The sequence below is a fragment of the Simochromis diagramma genome, unplaced genomic scaffold, assembly GCF_900408965.1.
Source record: "Simochromis diagramma unplaced genomic scaffold, fSimDia1.1 OVJJ01000639.1, whole genome shotgun sequence".
NCBI lineage: Eukaryota > Metazoa > Chordata > Actinopteri > Cichliformes > Cichlidae > Simochromis > Simochromis diagramma.
In genome coordinates, this window is record NW_024387437.1 from 40,714 (window position 1) to 59,526 (window position 18,813).

Sequence of the window (18,813 nt, forward strand, 5' to 3'; positions counted from 1 at the left end):
GTGACAAAGGCTGTCCAAATTCGTAGACTCCTCCGAATGCAGCCGACAAATGTGTCCTCCTTTTCCCCGAATTTGAAGGATGGGTCGGGTGTGTCTTTCGTGGCCCACCATATCCCAGAATTCATAGCGCAACCCAGCCAATTCCAGTTTTCAACAATGGCGGCCGCTACCAAATTTTTAATATTACTCTTATTACTCTTTCTGGGTCACAAAATAAACTTTTAACATATTTTCAGACGAGAATGTAGCTGTGTAAACTTCAAATATCTGCTCGGTTTATCAAGATATCACATATTTGTTAAAGTGCTCTGATGTTTTCGGAGATGTTTGTTACCCACCAGACCGATAGCTAGCCAGGAGCTCGGGGGTCACTAAAGCCCCCGAGAACTGCAAAAGACCACAGATCATCGCGGTCTTTCGCTACTCAGGTTAAACATAACATATATGTCACTTAGACAACCTAAAAATGTTATTGTTGGGCTTTTTTCAGTGTTTTATTTGTTCGTGAGTAAATCAGTTTGGCTGAGATTAAAGTTATTAGATTAGCTTAGATAAAATAAAATGTTATTAATCCCCCGGGTGGTTTTCACACAGCTGAATAAATGTCAAACAGAAAACTGATTAAACAGAAGAGTGAGATGGTCGAGAATTTACACCAGTGTCCTGTTATATTTTAGATAGCAAGGAGCAGACGGCCAACTTTATTAAACTCCACCGAGACATCGGTGATGCTAATCAGAAGGCTAGACCGTCCAATTTCACAGCCATTTACTTCCAGCCTGCCCGACCTTCTGAGGACCCGGCCCATGTAGGCCGCGAAGGCCGGGTCCTCAGGAGGATGCAGCCCATGAATTTGGACATGACCTCTAAGTGTAAGTCTCACTTACTGCTCTTGCACTTCTGGTTAGTTGCAAACTGTATTTCATTACCCTGTATTTATACATGTGTAATGACAATAAAGTTAAATCCTAATCCTACAAGGACACAGGAAGTACTGTGGTAAACACTGCCACCTATTGGTGAGAAATGTAGTTCAATTTTCACTTTGTGATCACAAACTGTGAACTTCTTTAAAGTCTTCCTCCTCCATCTCGGCCTGCCCACTCAAGCGATCAGTAACATTAATTATGATCAAACACACACAAACTCTGCACCATTTCTGTCCACGGGCAGGAATGATAACTTTTGCTTTATGAAACAGTCTAAATCTGTGAACTTTATCGAACACAGAGTGCAGCTTCAGTTTTGACGTGATGAATGTGAGCGATGACTCGCTGACACATGAAAACATGTTGAAAAGCATCGTGAATGCGCTGGACTTCTTCTCTAATGACCTGGCAGGCCAACACGTTCTCACTCCCAACTCGTCAAACGTGTGACGCATGGTCAGGCTCCCTCTGCTGCACTTATGGACGCGCAGGGTACCCCCCTCGCGTCGGGAATTGACGTGAAGGGTCCTCCGATTGAAGAGATTGCCGCGGAAGAGCCTGTTGTCCGTATATTTATATATTTCCGAAATCACATTGTAGTGACGTATACTGAACACAATAAATTATATAATGTAAACAACTACCTGAAAAACAGGTAGAACGATGCTTTTGTATGGTTTATTGCATTTATGGGGGGAGTGATGTATGCTGGGTAATGGCACAGCTAGCTACTGGGTGACTTTATTCACCCGCTTCGGCTGTTATCAGTCCATACAATGGGCGTTATTAGCACAAATCAGTCCCATAGATATGGGCCATCTCCTGCTAGATTGTTCAGAAGGTTGTTCTCATCCATCCAGATGGAGGATCACTAACAGGAGCGTGGAAGACTCCAGAATCCACTCTGGCTGGAATCCGGTGGATATGCAGTGTGTACAGGTAAGACCATTTAAACGGACAGCATTTATAAAATGACTATTAAAAGTCAGCGAGTGTCAGTAATGTTAATGTGGTTATCTTAGTAATACACCGAGTGCTAATATAACAGCTTTAAGATGCATTTGTAGATATTATTACGTGTTTTACCGTCTTTATGGTGCTAGCTTAAAGTTACGGTGTAAACGTTAGCTTATATTGGAGTAAAGCTGTTACTGTTTAAACGATGTTAGCACAGAAATATTAGCTTCTGTCATGACTGATGAAGTTACTAGTTAATAAAGTTTCCAGTAAAGTGTTTAATCGCAGCCACAGATTGACAGCAAATATCTCGATTAGCTTCAGTGCATCTGTAATAAATATGTGCAAGTTTCAGTGCTTCGTTTAAACTGTATGATACTTATACTGACCCAGGGTCAGTGTAAAATACAATCCTAGCTGTGTGAACAAAGCCTGGCTCCTTTAATCCTGCATGACAAACCTCAGGATGCAGGTTATTATTACTCTTTCCTGCTGGCACACCTGTCACACCTGAGAGTCAGCTAGAAACTTACAGTGACGTGGACATCATGCAAAGACTGCCAGACTCTGTAATACTGCAAATGATCAGTGACTCAGGTTAACACTAAACTTTAAACGGCACCTCTGTGTCTCTGTGTGCTGAACATTTAGGATTGAGTCAGGCTGCATCAGCTGAAGCTGTTATTTGTATATATCAGTATTTTTTTATTCAGGTGTGGGGAAAATACGTAAGACTGCAGTGAAGCGATGCACCAGATGAATCCCTGGCCAAAGGTATCGTACTTAAATCAGACTACTGATCCAGCCACATCAGCCTTTTGTGAGGTCTGTTTAAAGTTGACTAAAAGTGAACTGCAGGTTCCTGAGAGGTGGACTGTGAGCACAGAAACACATGTTCATACATACAGCTGCAGCAAAACTTACATTAATTTTAAATAGATTTGTTACTCTGATGTCTGTCTCTGTGTTAGTCCTCTGACAGACTGGTGACCTGTCCAGGTGTGCTCTACCTATGACTACTGGGACAGGCTCTAGCCTCTGTAATAGAAATTTTCTGTTATTCTCATTTAAAGTATTTAAGTGCTTATGCATATGCTTAGTTGTGACACTGTTACTGTTCAGTGAAAGTTTCTAAAACTAGATGAACTTACTTCAGCGTCAGCAGTTTGAGAAAACAACTCCCTTTACAGGTGCTGATAAGGCCAAGGGCACAAAACAGCATAACCATTGATCCGTTAGGTTTCATAGCGAGACACATGAAGTGTGGTGTGATCAGTTTAACGAAAAAATTTAAACTTTTAAAAATGCAGAATTGCTAAATCCTTAGCTGTAACCTCTGTAACTTTGCTCCTCTTCACTTTAGCAGCATCAGGTAATGTTCATATTTTGATTTGTGGTTTTCTTCAGTTTTTGTTCTACTGCAAAATATTTTAAGGTTATCTGCTATAGGTTGAGATGTGGATCCAACAACACTGGACATTATATTTCTTCATTTCCATTTAATACTCGTACAGCTGCTGTTATTGTTATGTTATGTTATTGTTATATTTCTTCATACATTCTTATATATTTCTGTATTGTGTATTTTGTTGTACAGTTATTTTATTTTCAACTTTAATTTATATATTTTATCTTATTCTTTCCCAGTTAAATTTACCCTTCATTCTAATTTGTGTTGTACAGTTATTTCATTTTTAACTTAAATTTTTATATTTTATTTGATTCCTTTCTAATTAAATTGACCCTTTTAAATTTTCATATTTATTTCCCATCTTATTCATAGCCTTTTCTTTTTTTCTTTAGGTCACGAGCAGTTGTGTAAGCATTTCACTGCATATCGTAATGTGTATGACTGTGTATGTGACAAATAAAATTTGAATTTGAATTGGGATCCAAATGCAGGACTCTGAGACGGAAATGTAACTGAAAACCTCAGCTTTATTGCTGGCACCAAACAAAAACCAAACATGAAAACACAAACTGGAACACACAGGCAGGATCTGAGGGTACGACTTGACACTGAGGAAGGGCAAACACAGGGCTAATATACACAGGGACGTAATCAGGGAATGGAAAACAGGAGGCAGACACAGCTGGGAGAAATTAGACTAACGAGACAGGGGAGCAGTAGAACTGAACACACTGACAACAGACTGGGACTATCAAAATAAAACAGGAGACAAGAAACAAATCAGAAAGACGCAGACTTGACACTAAACTAAATCTGCAATAATAACAATAATCAAAACAGTATCACTAAATAATCAGAACATAAATCATAACTCAGAACAACATCAAAACTTAAGAAACAGAAAGAGCTGGGTCAAACTGATCCAGAACCGTGACAAAATCCAGGCCTGGAAAATCTCCTTCCTGTTTTTCTGTGATTTATCCTCAGTTACTTTGACACAAAGGCATCTGCTGTGATGCCTACACCTTTGATAAAGTCTCACGAGTGTCAGCTTCCTCTTTATAGATATACAAATATGGATAAGTGTTTAGAATTATATTTCTGACCAGTGGCGGAGCGGGGGGGGGGTGGCTTACTGGGCTTAAGCCCGGGTTGTTTTTTCAGAAGCCCGGGGTCTTTTGGAGTGTAATTTTTTCATAGTTAGATGCCTGACTGACAACTGTATAAAGCAAAAAACTACACACAATATTCGAAGCACATAGTGCACACTGTGGGAATTTACGACTGTGCGTAAATCCCCCCTGATATTGGTATGATCCGAGCTCAGACACTAAGCGGGGCGGGGGCAGCTGCTGCCTGCGAGTGCTCTGTTGGAGAAACGGAGCCAGGCAGACAGAGGAGAACTGAAGTTCTACCAGGTACCAAAGCAAATCATTCGTACTGTACAAATAATGTAAATATGACGGTGTATCACAAAAGATTGATATCAAACTGATCACTTGACCCATATTACGTTACTTCTCTTCAAGTGAATCAACAAATGGCGAAATGAAAAGCCGATCAACAACAATGCTGTTTCTTTAGTCTTAGCTTACGTGTGTGTTTATTTCATATTTTCAGTTGTTTCCCTCCACGGCTAAATAAATCGGTTTCAGTAATGCACTGATATACAAGAATGGACATAAGGAGCTTCTTTCAAAGAAAAAACTCTGGTAGTATTTTATATATTATGCTTGGTATGTTGTTCAGTATATTTCTATGCAAAACAAGAGGAACTTCAACACACAGCAGTTTATTCACAGTTTAAACCAGATATTTACATACACTTTATGGAAAACACAAGAACATTTTTTTTACTGTACAACATCAATTTAGAGTAAACTTGTTTTGTTTTGGATAAATAAATATTGAAATATCTTTTGAATTAGTTAAATGTCAGAATAAAGAGAGACAGAGCTTCTATTTTTTATCACTTTCATTAAATTTAGGAGTACATACACTAAGTTTATTGTTAATTAATAAGAAAACTGCAGACGATTCCATTCTGAGCTGAAGAAGCTTCTGATAGGTTAGTAGAGTTCATGCGAGTAAATTGGTGGCACAGCTGTGGATGCATATAAGACAAAACACAGAGCCTGTTTCTTTGAAATGGGAAAATCAAGAGATATCAACCAAAACACCAGGAAAAGAATTGTGGAGCTCCATAAGTGTGGCTCAATTTTGAATACAATTTGGTGCCATTTGCAATTAAGAAATACAGATAGTTTCTCTCTTTACTCTTAAAGTTAACAAATATGTTTTTTATATTTATCAATCTAAAAAAATAAACATTTAGTCTGATTTGATGTTACAATTAAAAAAGTGTTTTTATCTGAAGAGTGTGTAAATATCTGGTTTCAACTGTATATTTGATGATTGTCAGCACAAAGAGGGAGAGAGAGGAACAGAGAGGGAGAGAGAGAGGGGGAGAGAGGAACAGAGAGGGAGAGAGAGGAGCAGAGAGGGACAGAGAGAGAGGAGCAGAGGTGGAACAAGAGCAGGTGAGACACACATATTAGTCAAATGGTTGTTTACCAAAAGTATCACCGTATCATAGGTACTCATGTATCTCGTACCTAGTGTTTCTTTTTAGGTTTGTTATTTTTCAAATTCTACATTTATTAAGTTATGCAGGCTTGTTTGCACAACAAGGCTAAATAATTATATCAACTTTTCTGAATCTGTACTTTGGTAGAATTAAAAAGTAAGTGTAGTGCAGGTCTATGATGATTTTTAGTGCTACTATCATCTAGTTCTGATTCTGGTTCTGTCTTGGTTAAGTCCTAAGTAGTCCTAAGTAGGCTCTCTGTTTGGCTCTCTGTTTAACAATGCTCGTGTGAGATTTAGAGAACAGATGTTGGGAAATGAAGGGTGGACTAACTAGATTTCCGTCTGGACTGTTATCTGTTTAATCTCAATAAAAAGTGAAAGCAAATGCAGCATGCAGAGACTGAGTGTCTGATAATGAGAGGCCTGCTATTTCGTAGTTCTTTGTCATTTGATCCAGCATTTTGAGTTTATGGTGTTTTTCTGATTTCTTTGTGTTGGAATGTTTTAGTTTTCTATTATTTGGGTTAGTTGTGGTTTTTCCCTTAACTGTTTCCACATTTCTTCTATTTATGTCTCCTCCTGTTGTGTACATCTAGTTTCCCTGAGCATTCCTCCCTCCCAGCTTCTGTGACAAGTTGTTTCCTCTTCTACTTTGACAGTGTCGAGTACTGTGTTTAGTGTTTCTTTTTCTGGGTCTTTATGTCTGTTCATCAAAGCTGTTTTCCCAGATGTTTTCACTCTTCCTAATTACTCTCTTCTGTATTAATCTTTTCATTGTCAGGACGTCTGCTCAGTTTTTCATGTTTCTGTTCTTCGTGCATCATGTTCAGGTATACATATGTTTAGTGTTAGTTTAGTTTTCCCAGTCAGTTTTGCCTGAGTTTCCTCAGGCCTTTTCTTTGTATCCCTTTCAGCCTAAATAAATGGCTCACTCTTACTACATTACTTACTACATTACGCTTTGATTTCCAAGCTTCTGCTTTGGGTTCATTCATGAACCTCCACACAGTCTGCCAGATTCGGTGACATGCTTTCTCTCATATATTATGTTTTAGAGATGGCACAATACCACTTTTTAATGTCAGATACTGATATCAAAACTTTGGATATCTGCCAATGCTGATATGAATCCGATATAACTCATTTTATAATCAATAAAACTGTTTTGGTTTTTTTTTTTTTTACAAATATCTTGCTGCATTTTGTATATGTTCATACTCAAGTACTCATCCTCAAAACACTAAAGCTATTCTGTTATATCTGTATGTAAGATTCAGACAATTATTTCTTTTAAAAAAAAGAAATCTTATGAACATATGTCTGCAAGAGATTATTCCAAAGGTTAAATACTCTTCAAGGTAAAATAGCACAAAAAGTACTTTTTAATTTAACCTTTATCCATACTGGTAAAGTGTTGTTTGTTGTTTGTTTATCGCGGAAGTTCATCCATCCATCTTCATCCGCTTTATCCGAGGCCGGGTCGCGGGGGCAGCAGCCTAAGCAAAGAGGCCCAGACCTCCCTCTCCCCAGCCACCTCCTCCAGCTTATCCGGGGGAACACCAAGGCGTTCCCAGGCCAGCCGAGAGATATAATCTCTCCAGCGTGTCCTGGGTCTGCCCCGGGGCCTCCTCCCGGTGGGACATGCCTGGAACACCTCACCCAGGAGGCGCCCAGGAGGCATCCTTGTCAGATGCCCGAACCACCTCAGCTGGCTCCTTTCGATGTGGAGCAGCAGCGGCTCTACTCTGAGCCCCTCCCGGATGGCCGAACTTCTCACCCTATCTCTAAGGGAGAGGCCAGCCACCCTTCGGAGGAAGCTCATTTCCGCCGCTTGTATCCGCGATCTCGTTCTTTCGGTCACTACCCACAGCTCGTGGCCATAGGTGAGGGTAGGGACGTAGATCGACCGGTAAATTGAGAGCTTCGCTTTTACACTCAGCTCCCTCTTCACCACGACGGACCGGTGCAGCATCCGCATTACTGCAGCTGCAGCCCCAATCCGTCTGTCGATCTCCGGCTCCCTTCTCCCATCACTCGCGAACAAGACCCCGAGATACTTGAACTCCTCCACTTGGGGCAGGAACTCATCCCCGACCCGGAGTGGGCACTCCACCCTTTTCCGGCTGAGAAACATGGCCTCAGATTTGGAGGTGCTGATCCTCATTCCCGCTGCTTCACACTCGGCTGCGAACCGTTCCAGTGCCAGCTGGAGGCCCTCACCCGATGAAGCCAACAGAACCACATCATCCGCAAAAATCAGAGATGAGATTCTGAGGCCACCAAAGCGAAAGCCCTCCGCCACTTGGCTGCGCCTAGAAATCCTGTCCATAAAAATTATGAACAGAACCGGTGACAAAGGGCAGCCCTGGCAGAGCCCATCACCCACCAGGAACGAGTCCGACTTATTGCCGGCAATGCAAACCAAGCTCTTACAACGGTTGTATAGGGATCGAATGGCCCGTAGCAATGGGCCAGACACCCCATACTCCCGCAACACCTCCCACAGGACACCCCGAGGGACACGGTCGAATGCCTTCTCCAAGTCCACAAAACACATGTAGACTGGTTGGGCAAACTCCCATGCACCCTCAAGTATCCTCGAGAGGATAAAGAGCTGGTCCAGTGTTCCGCGACCAGGACGAAAACCGCATTGTTCCTCCTGTATCCGAGGTTCGACTAGCGGACGAACTCTCCTTTCCAGCACCCTGGCATAGACTTTCCCAGGGAGGCTGAGGAGTGTGATCCCCCTGTAGTTGGAACACATCCTCCGGTCCCCCTTCTTAAAGATGGGGACCACCACCCCGGTCTGCCAGTCCACGGGTACTGCCCCTGATCTCCACGCAACATTGCAGAGGCTTGTCAACCAGGACAGCCCTACAACGTCCAGAGCCTTCAGGAACTCGGGGCGGACCTCATCAACACCAGGGGCTCTGCCACCAAGGAGTTGTTTAACTGCCTCAGTGACCTCGCCCCCGGAAATTGGCGGGTCACTCCCCTCATCCCCAGACTCTGCTTCCTCCTCGGAAGACGTGTCAGTGGGATTAAGGAGGTCCTCGAAGTATTCCTTCCACCGCCTGACAATTTTCTCAGTCGACGTCAGCAGCGCTCCACCAGCACTATACACAGTGCAGGTAGAGCACCGCTTTCCCCTCCTGAGACGCCTGACGGTTTGCCAGAATCTCTTCGAGGCAGTCCGAAAGTCTTTTTCCATGGCCTCTCCGAACTCCTCCCACACCCGAGTTTTTGCTTCAGCCACTGCCCGAGCCGCATTCCGCTTGGCCTGTCGATACCTGTCGGCTGCCTCCGGAGTCCCACAGGCTAACCAAGCCCGATAGGACTCCTTCTTCAGCCTGGTGGCTCCCTTCACCTCTGGTGTCAACACGTTCTCACTCCCAACTCGTCAAACGTGTGACGCATGGTCAGGCTCCCTCTGCTGCACTTATGGACGCGCAGGGTACCCCCCTCGCGTCGGGAATTGACGTGAAGGGTCCTCCGATTGAAGAGATTGCCGCGGAAGAGCCTGTTGTCCGTATATTTATATATTTCCGAAATCACATTGTAGTGACGTATACTGAACACAATAAATTATATAATGTAAACAACTACCTGAAAAACAGGTAGAACGATACTTTTGTATGGTTTATTGCATTTATGGGGGGAGTGATGTATGCTGGGTAATGGCACAGCTAGCTACTGGGTGACTTTATTCACCCGCTTCGGCTGTTATCAGTCCATACAATGGGCGTTATTAGCACAAATCAGTCCCATAGATATGGGCCATCTCCTGCTAGATTGTTCTCATCCATCCAGATGGAGGATCACTAACAGGAGCGTGGAAGACTCCAGAATCCACTCTGGCTGGAATCCGGTGGATATACAGTGTGTACAGGTAAGACCATTTAAACGGACAGCATTTATAGAATGACTATTGAAAGTCAGCGAGTGTCAATAATGTTAATGTGGTTATGTTAGTAATACACCGAGTGCTAATATAACAGCTTTAAGATGCATTTGTAGATATTATTACGTGTTTTACCGTCTTTATGGTGCTATCTTAAAGTTACGGTGTAAACGTTAGCTTATATTGGAGTAAAGCTGTTACTGGTTAAACGATGTTAGCACAGAAATATTAGCTTCTGTCATGACTGATGAAGTTACTAGTTAATAAAGTTTCCAGTAAAGTGTTTAATCGCAGCCACAGATTGACAGCAAATATCTCGATTAGCTTCAGTGCATCTGTAATAAATATGTGCAAGTTTCAGTGCTTCGTTTAAACTGTATGATACTTATACTGACCCAGGGTCAGTGTAAATACAATCCTAGCTGTGTGAACAAAGCCTGGCTCCTTTAATCCTGCATGACAAACCTCAGGATGCAGGCTATTATTACTCTTTCCTGCTGGCACACCTGTCACACCTGAGAGTCAGCTAGAAACTTACAGTGACGTGGACATCATGCAAAGACTGCCAGACTCTGTAATACTGCAAATGATCAGTGACTCAGGTTAACACTAAACTTTAAACGGCACCTCTGTGTCTCTGTGTGCTGAACATCTAGGATTGAGTCAGGCTGCATTGACTGTGGGACTTTAATGTGTTAAAAGCAGGTTGAAGACTGCTCAGAAACATTTGAAGATTGAAATTTAGCATTATGGCTGCTGGTGGTTTGTAAAGCCTCTACTCAGCTGTATTTTTGTTACTAACTTATGTTTGTTGTTGTTTAACACAGATTTCAGAAGAGCAAATATGCTTAATAGTTTAACTAGATTTCATTTGTCAGTGTGGGACTGCTGAGTCACCTGAAGAACTCGTTTCATTCATTCTCCACATGATGTTCATATACAGAAATGTTTCACAGGAACTGATTTCTCCCAAAGGTTGAACTAGTGTGTTTCCATAGATTACCTCTGTATGAATGTACTTCTTAAATGAAGGCAAGTGTTTGTCCTTTTTTGTTCCTCAGGTACAGTACGTGATATCAAGGGCAGGCGGTCAACACTGGGGGAAGACAAGAAGCAGACGTACTTCCAAGAGGGAGCTGCAGTGAGGTCAGAGGTCAGAATCTGAAACGGCTCAGGTTTATATTTTAGAGGTTATAAAAAATCAAAATGTATTTATAAAGAAACCTTTAAATAATAGTCATGATTATTATAAGAAATATCAAACATTTAAGTGGATTTTCTGTTACACATATCGTGTTAGCCCTGCAATAAACTGGCAGCCTGTCTTTGTCCTGTATCAGCTGGGATAGGCTTCATCCTCCCGCAACCCTGAATTGGATACATTGTATTCCAATTATGTAATCTGATCATTTACAAACTCAAGGTATCTAATCAAAATGTAAGTAATAATTATAAAATGGGAAAGCAGAAATAAGTGTGACATGAATGTAAATGTGTGAGCTGACATAGAGGACAGCTACATGTAGTCTGAAAAACCTTTGTTGTCAAGTTTGCAGGTCTATCAGCACGAGACATTCTTACATAGAAGAGACTGTTAAAGTCTCTAACTCAGTGAAAGCATTATTGGTCCCGTCTGTTTGGATAAATATAGTAAGTTGATGTTTGTCCATTTATTGACACATTTTCTTAAGTGCTTATCCAGTTCAGGATCACAGTGGAGCTGCAGCTGGATATGTTCACTAAATAAACTTTACAAAAGTTAACAATAAACCTGCATCCATGTACGTTGTTGTCCACAGGATGAGAAAATCAAACTGGAAGACTGTGGAACATGTTAATAAATGTATGTGTTTATGCCTGTGTCTTTCACAGGAGGCGCTGGAAGGTTTCCCTAATAGTTCCTGGTGAATCAAAGCAGAACCATAAAGGTTGCTGGACTGCATGATGGCCTTACCCCTGAGCAGTCATCCTGTTAAAGGAGGAACCAGTTAGAAGCTGTTTTCAAAGTAGCTGAGCAGATTTCATCTCAAGTAAGCGATTAACTGTTTGTCATCTGTTCTGCCACTTAAAGAGCATTTAAGGACGTGTTTCGAGTGTCCAGTTGAATTAATTCTACTGGCTCTCATGGTCATTTGTTATTATAGACATATTTTTCATGTTCATCCAGCTATTTGGTAAATTCTATCTATTTAGTAATATCCGTCAGCTATAAAATGTAATATAAATATAAAAATATCTAAATATCTCCTGCCCTTTATGTTTTAATGATGTAAGTCTGTTATCGTGTTACATTAGCATTCCTCACATATCAATGAGATGCTGTACAGTACAATCCTACTGACGCAGCAGAGGGATAACGACGGCTATTCAACATCGTTACACGACACATTCGAACTGCATGACGCAGACAAAGTGACTCAATCATCTTTTTTGTGGTTTATTGTCTTCAAACCAGCAGACAAAGCTGATGGCAGAAGATGTCAGAGAAGAACTTCAGGCCGTGTACTGAAAAGGTATTTTTTTCTTGTTATCAAAAGACATTTGGAGTGGCAGCTTCTACAAGTGGTTGTGCTAAAGTAAAGCTTACAGTCTAAGAAATCACAGTGTTGATGTTCAGCACAAAGAGAAAAGCTCACTTGTTTGAATTTATTTACAATCATAGTTTTATAAATTCTGACTGTAAACATCTTTTACAGCTTTGATATTGTTTGACACTCGATATCAGGTGATCGGGTTTAATTTAAAGGTTTCTGTGTCCCAATGAGCCATTTACACTGATCAGTGTCAGTTTAACTGTAACACATTCATTATTTATATTCAACAAAGAAATAACTGAATGTAAAAATGGCAGCCCTCAGGCAGGTTTATAGAGATACATGCATGCATTATGAAATTTATGTATCCCAGATATTGTTATTCATCTAGTCATGGCAGACCTACCTCTTCCTCCAAGTTAACTGCAACCCAAAAGAACTAGTGGGGCTATTTACACACTCACAACCAGTGTGGGGTAAAAGAGCCACCAAAAAGCTGTCAGCCACAGATGTGCTAGAAGAGTTAGAAACTCTACTTATGGAGAAACTTTCTAAGTCTAACAGAGGACAGGAACTCCTGCCCAAATAACATGATATAACCCCACATACAGCCCAGCCATAAAGTGAACCCAGTCATTTAGTTAAAGACAGCATGGGACCAAATGCATGTAACCAGCCTGCACCAACCTGGCATTTCTTCCTCCTGAATTAAATGAATGAATGGATGAAAGTTAAATGACTACAAACGTAAAGCCACTAGTTCCCACACTGGAGCTCCCTGACACTGTGTGTTAACCGTATTTAGCTTGTATCAACAGTTGTAACAGGCTAAGCCACCTGAGACACTGCATTGAATGATTGTTCCTGTCTTAATGATTTCAGCTGACTGGTTTCAGCTCAGATGTTCTGCTTTTTCCTTTCAGTAGATCAAAGCAGCTCGTGCTCCTTCTGCTTCCAATTTAGAAGAAGAAGAAGAAGAAGAAGGCGAAGGCTTCAGCAAAGTGGCGTTCATGGTCTCAGTGAACAGTCACGGTCACACACTGCATGTGGTTTTAAAAGCAACATGTCTGTTCACCACAACAATGGAGATGTGTAATATTAGTGCAGCTACGGTTTGTTCTTGAACATCAGTTCTGTTTTCTACTTTGATCACTTAGACCAAAAAAGTGTTGTTTTCAGATTCTTTCTTTTACATCTATAAAGCACCTGTTCATTTTTTTATTACAATTAGTTTCACATGAATGTTAGTGTTTCCTTTATGATCTTTTAATGCTTACACTACACTGTACACGTCTACATTAGAGACATTTCTGTTTCCTGTTTCTGTTGACTCAGAGTTGTGAAATGTTCTTTTATTTGATGCACAATATGAAGTTCATAATTTTCTTACAAATAAAACTCTAATGACAAACATGAACAGCTGTGCTTATTTCTGAGACATGAGTTTTTGAGTGTGTTGATATTTAGACAGTGTGCATCTGTATGCTGAAACTGTGATGGTGAACCTGAGGTGATGGTCAACAGAAGGCAAATTATATCAATATAAAACAATATTGAAGTAATGTCTTTACCCTCTGCAGCGTGTGGATGCTGTGCACGCAATCACCTTATTCACTGTAGTAAACGTGCACCGCTAGCTCACGTGACTGACTGTCTCCATGGTTACATCGTATATTATTAGCTATGCAAACAGCTTCCAAAGATGCCGCCATAGCTCTCTGCAGCTGTAACACTTTCACACTTTGCAAATCATTTCATGTTTTTGATCGTTATGAAGACAGAAAATGTTTTTAAGGTCATGCTAGGCGGTTGCTATGGTGGTTGCTGTGGACTTGGCTGGACCGCGTCCGATTCCTGTTATTAGCTGTCCGCCGTAGGAAGGCTGCGTTCCATTTACAAGTAGTGACAGTCTGCCGCAACTCGAACTCAAACCCCGCTTTGTTCTTTAATTATAGGCCTTTTATAGCCGTTCATGACACGCACACACACACATAAAGCACTTTGCCTCACCATGAGAATGCAAGTTTACCTAACCTAACCTTAAAGTATCTGATATAGGATAGAAAAATGAAGCAACCAGAGATTTAATGATGAAGACTCTGGGTTCTGTAGTTCACGTTTTACAGTCCTGAATGACTCTTTGCATATGATTTATTGAAGAGGACTTTAGAATGCACTTTACATTTAGACTGTTGCTTACAGTTAGACTGTCAGGGTGTACATTACCTTGTAGTCAAGCATCCCAGGACAGAGCCCTGCCCCACCATGAGCCTGGGTGGATACGTGGTTATAATATAAAAGGACCAATACTGAATATGAATATTTCATGAAAATTGAATTATAATACAAATTAGTAATAAGGGTTTCTCTGCGCCCTTATCTACCCCATACTCAAAGAGCTGCGGGCAGAGAGGGTGACAGGCGAGGATGGCACTGAAGAGAAGATGCTCGGTTTCTGGAGTCTCCTGGTCCTGTCAGTATTAGTAGGATGCATCTGCTGTGTCTTCTCGTGGATGCTCACCTACCTTGACTCGTTCCAGCCTGGTATGGATTTCCCAACACTGCGGACAGTGGCCCACGTCAGAGACGTTTAATATTGATTACATATGTCTGAATTGCTAACCCTAACCCTAACCCTAGCTCAACAGACCACAGTGCCCTGGACTGTCAGTATTATTACATGCTGTGAACATAAGTAGCTTTGATCACAGTTTATGTTGTAAAAGAGAAGGAATATTGAAAAAAAGATCAACATTGTGATATTATTCTCTTCCAAAACTGACCAGAAACATGCTTGTCAGACTCTCACAGCAAAGGATCAGACTCACTGTGCATGACGGCTCAGGCCAATGATGTCTGTTAGATTGTCAGTTGTTTAGTGCTTCTGTACAGTGAGGGTCACCGTCTCTATTTCAGAATAATTAATATGCGGAAAACACTAAAAGTTGTTGTCTTCCAATATTGTAGCATAATTAAAAAACTTTGACTTTGTAAGTACATATTATTAGTCCTAATGCCAGCATGATTCTTCATAACTCCTGCTTTGAAATACTGAACTTTGAAATTTACCTGATGAAAGATCATTTACAGTGGCACTCTGTCAGGATCATTCTGACTGTAAGATCACTGTATTAATCTGAATCCTTCTGAAATGTGCTGTGAATGAATGCTGATGCAAACTCACTGTGGGAAAGCTGTTAATAAAATGAATCTGTGACACATGCAACACATTCACAGAGGAAGAGGACACAAAGGGAGGACACGCAGAGGCTGTGTTGAAGTCAGAAATCCAAATCTTTATTAAAAAACAGGCGGCGGTAACAAACAGGAAGACAAGCAGTCCATCAAACTGTCTACAGGGTCAAACATACAGAGAATTCAAACAGCAGTAAAAAATAACTGGACACTGAAAAACATAAAGCAATGTGTGACGCAATAAAAGGAAGCAGCGCAGTATATTCACTGAATTATCATCAATTACAAAAGAGAAAAACGACGATTTCTAAGGATTATTTTCTTAAATGCAGTTAGAGTGTGGCTGGTAAAGATGGAAACATACAGAATGTAAACTGTGTGAGTTTGTGAACTTTGTTAGAAACAAATGAGGTAAAAAACAAAACAGACAAAACACAGAAAGAGGCTCAGTATTCATTAATAATTAGAAAGAAACATTCTGGTCGTGGATTTTTACAGTCTTAGTTCCGCTCGCTGTCATCATTATAATCATCATGATCAATGGCGAGGTCCTGAGGTGGGCGGGGCTGTCTCTGGTGATGTCACCATGAAGGAACAGCATCTGGCACGTGTTGCTGAAACATCCCAGTACACTGGTGTAGTTTCCTCTCCAGCTGTTTGACATGTGACACTTGAACATTAAGGGGAAGAAGAAGAAACAGTGTTAGGTCAGGTGACCACATGGTTTCTAAAGTAACTGACAGGAAGTAACCAGGCCGTTAGAAATGGATGGCATGTGTTTAGAGTTACTGGAGTTGGGAAACTCTACTTACCAAAAGCAGAAGCACACAGATGAAGGATCAGATGCTGAATGTTGCAGGAACATGCTCATGTGTGGTGGTCATTCAGTGCTGCTCCGGCAGGTTAGACAGTCCAAGACTGATATCCTGCCCATCTGAGAGTTTGAAAACACACATGATTTATTTTGTGTTACAGTCAAAGTTGGATGTTCATTTTTGTCCTTTAAAAATGTTTGTGTATTTGAAAGCACTAACATTTAAAGATGGAGACAAGTGTATCCACTGATCTACGTCACTTTACCTGGATGATGACTCCTCTCCCCCTCACTCAGAAACACTCCTAATATAACCAAGCAAATAAATAATATTGAAGATTTACTTACATCATTACAAAAACAGCAAAAACATCTCCCTTTGATTCTATTTCTCCATTCCTGCTGAACATCAGGCAACAAATATCTCAATAAATCACAGTAAAATGTAAAGCACATGTTTTCTCTGCTTTGTCTAACCTCTGCAGAGCCTCTGTCAAGAAAAACATAACTGTAAGCATAAAACAAATATACATTTCATAACACGTCACTGGACAAACCTCCGTCAGTTGATTTCCTCTGTGCAGTGCAGACGAACATCAGTCAGCAAGTCAAGGTGGTGAGATGGACTGGTGTCCTTTGTGACTCTGCTGGTTCTTCTGAGGAAACACCACCGTCTCTCCCACACCGTCACCATCTGTGAGCACAAACTGCTGCTCTGCCAGCATGTAGGAAATCACATATCACACACAGGGGTGAAGAAACATCAGAGCTCAACTTTGGATACTTTAGATCTAAAACAGATCAAAGTAGCTCTTAGTTCAGCAATCAGACCAACAATGATACCAAACTGAGTCTGTATGAATACAAATATGGTATTTTCAATACAGGTTGTTCAAATTAATTTATTAAAAAACTAATACAGATATATTATATATTTTTTTGATAAATTAGTTTGCTAAATTATAAGAATAGATTTTATTTTTTTTCATTTAACAATGGCAACTGAAAGAAATTAAATATTGAACAAAAATATATTGTCACATTCTGAGCATGCTCAGCACGCTGACAGACTTGAAGTGCTACAGATTGTAAGAAGTGATAATTATAGGGAAGAAACTTCTCCTTTTCATCCGTTTAATCAAACATTTTGATGCCTCAGCTGTCTCAGTCCTGTAGCGTTCTGCACTACAACTAACCTGAGGCTGGATTTGGCTGCAGGTGCCCCTGTACATCCTTCTCAGCAGCACACATGTGGGGTACCATTTATCCCACTTCTTCCTGAGCTTTGCTTCATCACAAGACCAAGGTGGCATCCCGTGTCACAGTCTTATCATCATCCAGAAGAAACATTTGAAGAAACATCATGGAGAAGAAACATTTACGCGCCTCCTGGGTGTTTTCGCCTGCGAAAAGACTGAGGACAACAAAGCCCAGAGAACACGAGATACACAACTCCAACATTCAGACTCAACAGCCTCCAAAATGAAGAGCACCAGTTGGTTCAGTATAGTAGAATAAGCATACTCACATACTGGGGTATGAATAATAATCAAGAGACAAACTTTAAAGATGCAGAGCATGAGTCCCATCATCAGATGTAAACAAACATCCACCAGGCTTCTTTGTTGGCAAAATTGATGATTCTCCTATCAGGGATCAGTACATGTATTAACCTGTGGTATAAGCAGCAGTCACTGAAATTTACTGTTTCAATAAGAAATCTAGCACATAAAAGCCAGGGGGGGAGGGATCTTGCAAACTGAACTTACCTCTGCAAGTGTGAAGCCAACAAAAATCGACCTCCAGTCACTGACAAACAAAAACTCCAGCTGGGAGAAGAAAACGCTGTCTGGGTCTTGCTGGATGTTGCTGGTCAGAGTCCCACTTAGCAGAGTGCTTCTTGGTCCCACTGACCCATGTGGACAGCGACTGTGGAGAACTGTTCTGGAAAACAGAAAGAGAATTAAAATAACAAAAAGCCAAACAGGATTCCACAAAGACTCTCTTGGAATCAGCAATCAAAAATCACTGGTTCATATTAAATATGAACAGGTTCCTTAAATGTACGCAGTTCAGATCGTTTTAATTTAATTTCCTTCAACAGCACATTCGTCCAGGCTGGACAGGTAAACATAGAATTAATCTCAGGTAACATGACTCATAGTAGAGATCAGTAAGAAAGATTGCAGGCTCTAATATTATTACCACACATCCAAGGACACACCAACAGCTCAGATTTGTAGAACTATTTAAACAAATGTCTTCTGAATATTCAATTCAGTTCACAGTAGGGAGGGGGGGGAGGGGGGGGGGGGGGGGGGGGTGTCGTGGAATTTTTTAATAAAGTCTGCAACACAGAAAGAGCTGTGATCAAGCTATTATACTGCACCAACACACATCAAACATCACAGTTCAGTCATGGTCAGCGCTGCCACAGAAGTGGTGCTCCTCCTCCTTTATGCATTCCAAGGAAGAGGAGGAAA

At 41.0% G+C, this 18,813-nt stretch overlaps 2 long non-coding RNA genes across 5 annotated transcripts; one reads left to right on the forward strand and one right to left on the reverse strand.

The window, feature by feature from the left end:
- The first annotated feature begins 1,338 nt into the window (after nt 1–1,338).
- Nucleotides 1,339–13,738, forward strand: LOC120722430. Of its 4 annotated transcripts, none has more exons than XR_005693453.1 (6): nt 1,339–1,492; nt 1,790–1,868; nt 10,849–10,940; nt 11,660–11,817; nt 12,243–12,300; nt 13,245–13,738. It is a non-coding gene; the product is annotated as an uncharacterized LOC120722430 (long non-coding RNA). The 4 variants fall into 4 exon arrangements; XR_005693454.1 differs by having other exon boundaries at nt 13,248–13,738; XR_005693457.1 differs by having other exon boundaries at nt 12,246–12,300.
- A 1,858-nt stretch (nt 13,739–15,596) lies between these two features.
- LOC120722431 lies at nt 15,597–17,022 on the reverse strand. The gene is made up of 4 exons (XR_005693458.1): nt 16,888–17,022; nt 16,597–16,635; nt 16,329–16,450; nt 15,597–16,186 (listed from the first exon to the last, which is right to left on the reverse strand). It is a non-coding gene; the product is annotated as an uncharacterized LOC120722431 (long non-coding RNA).
- Between the last annotated feature and the right edge of the window lie 1,791 nt (nt 17,023–18,813).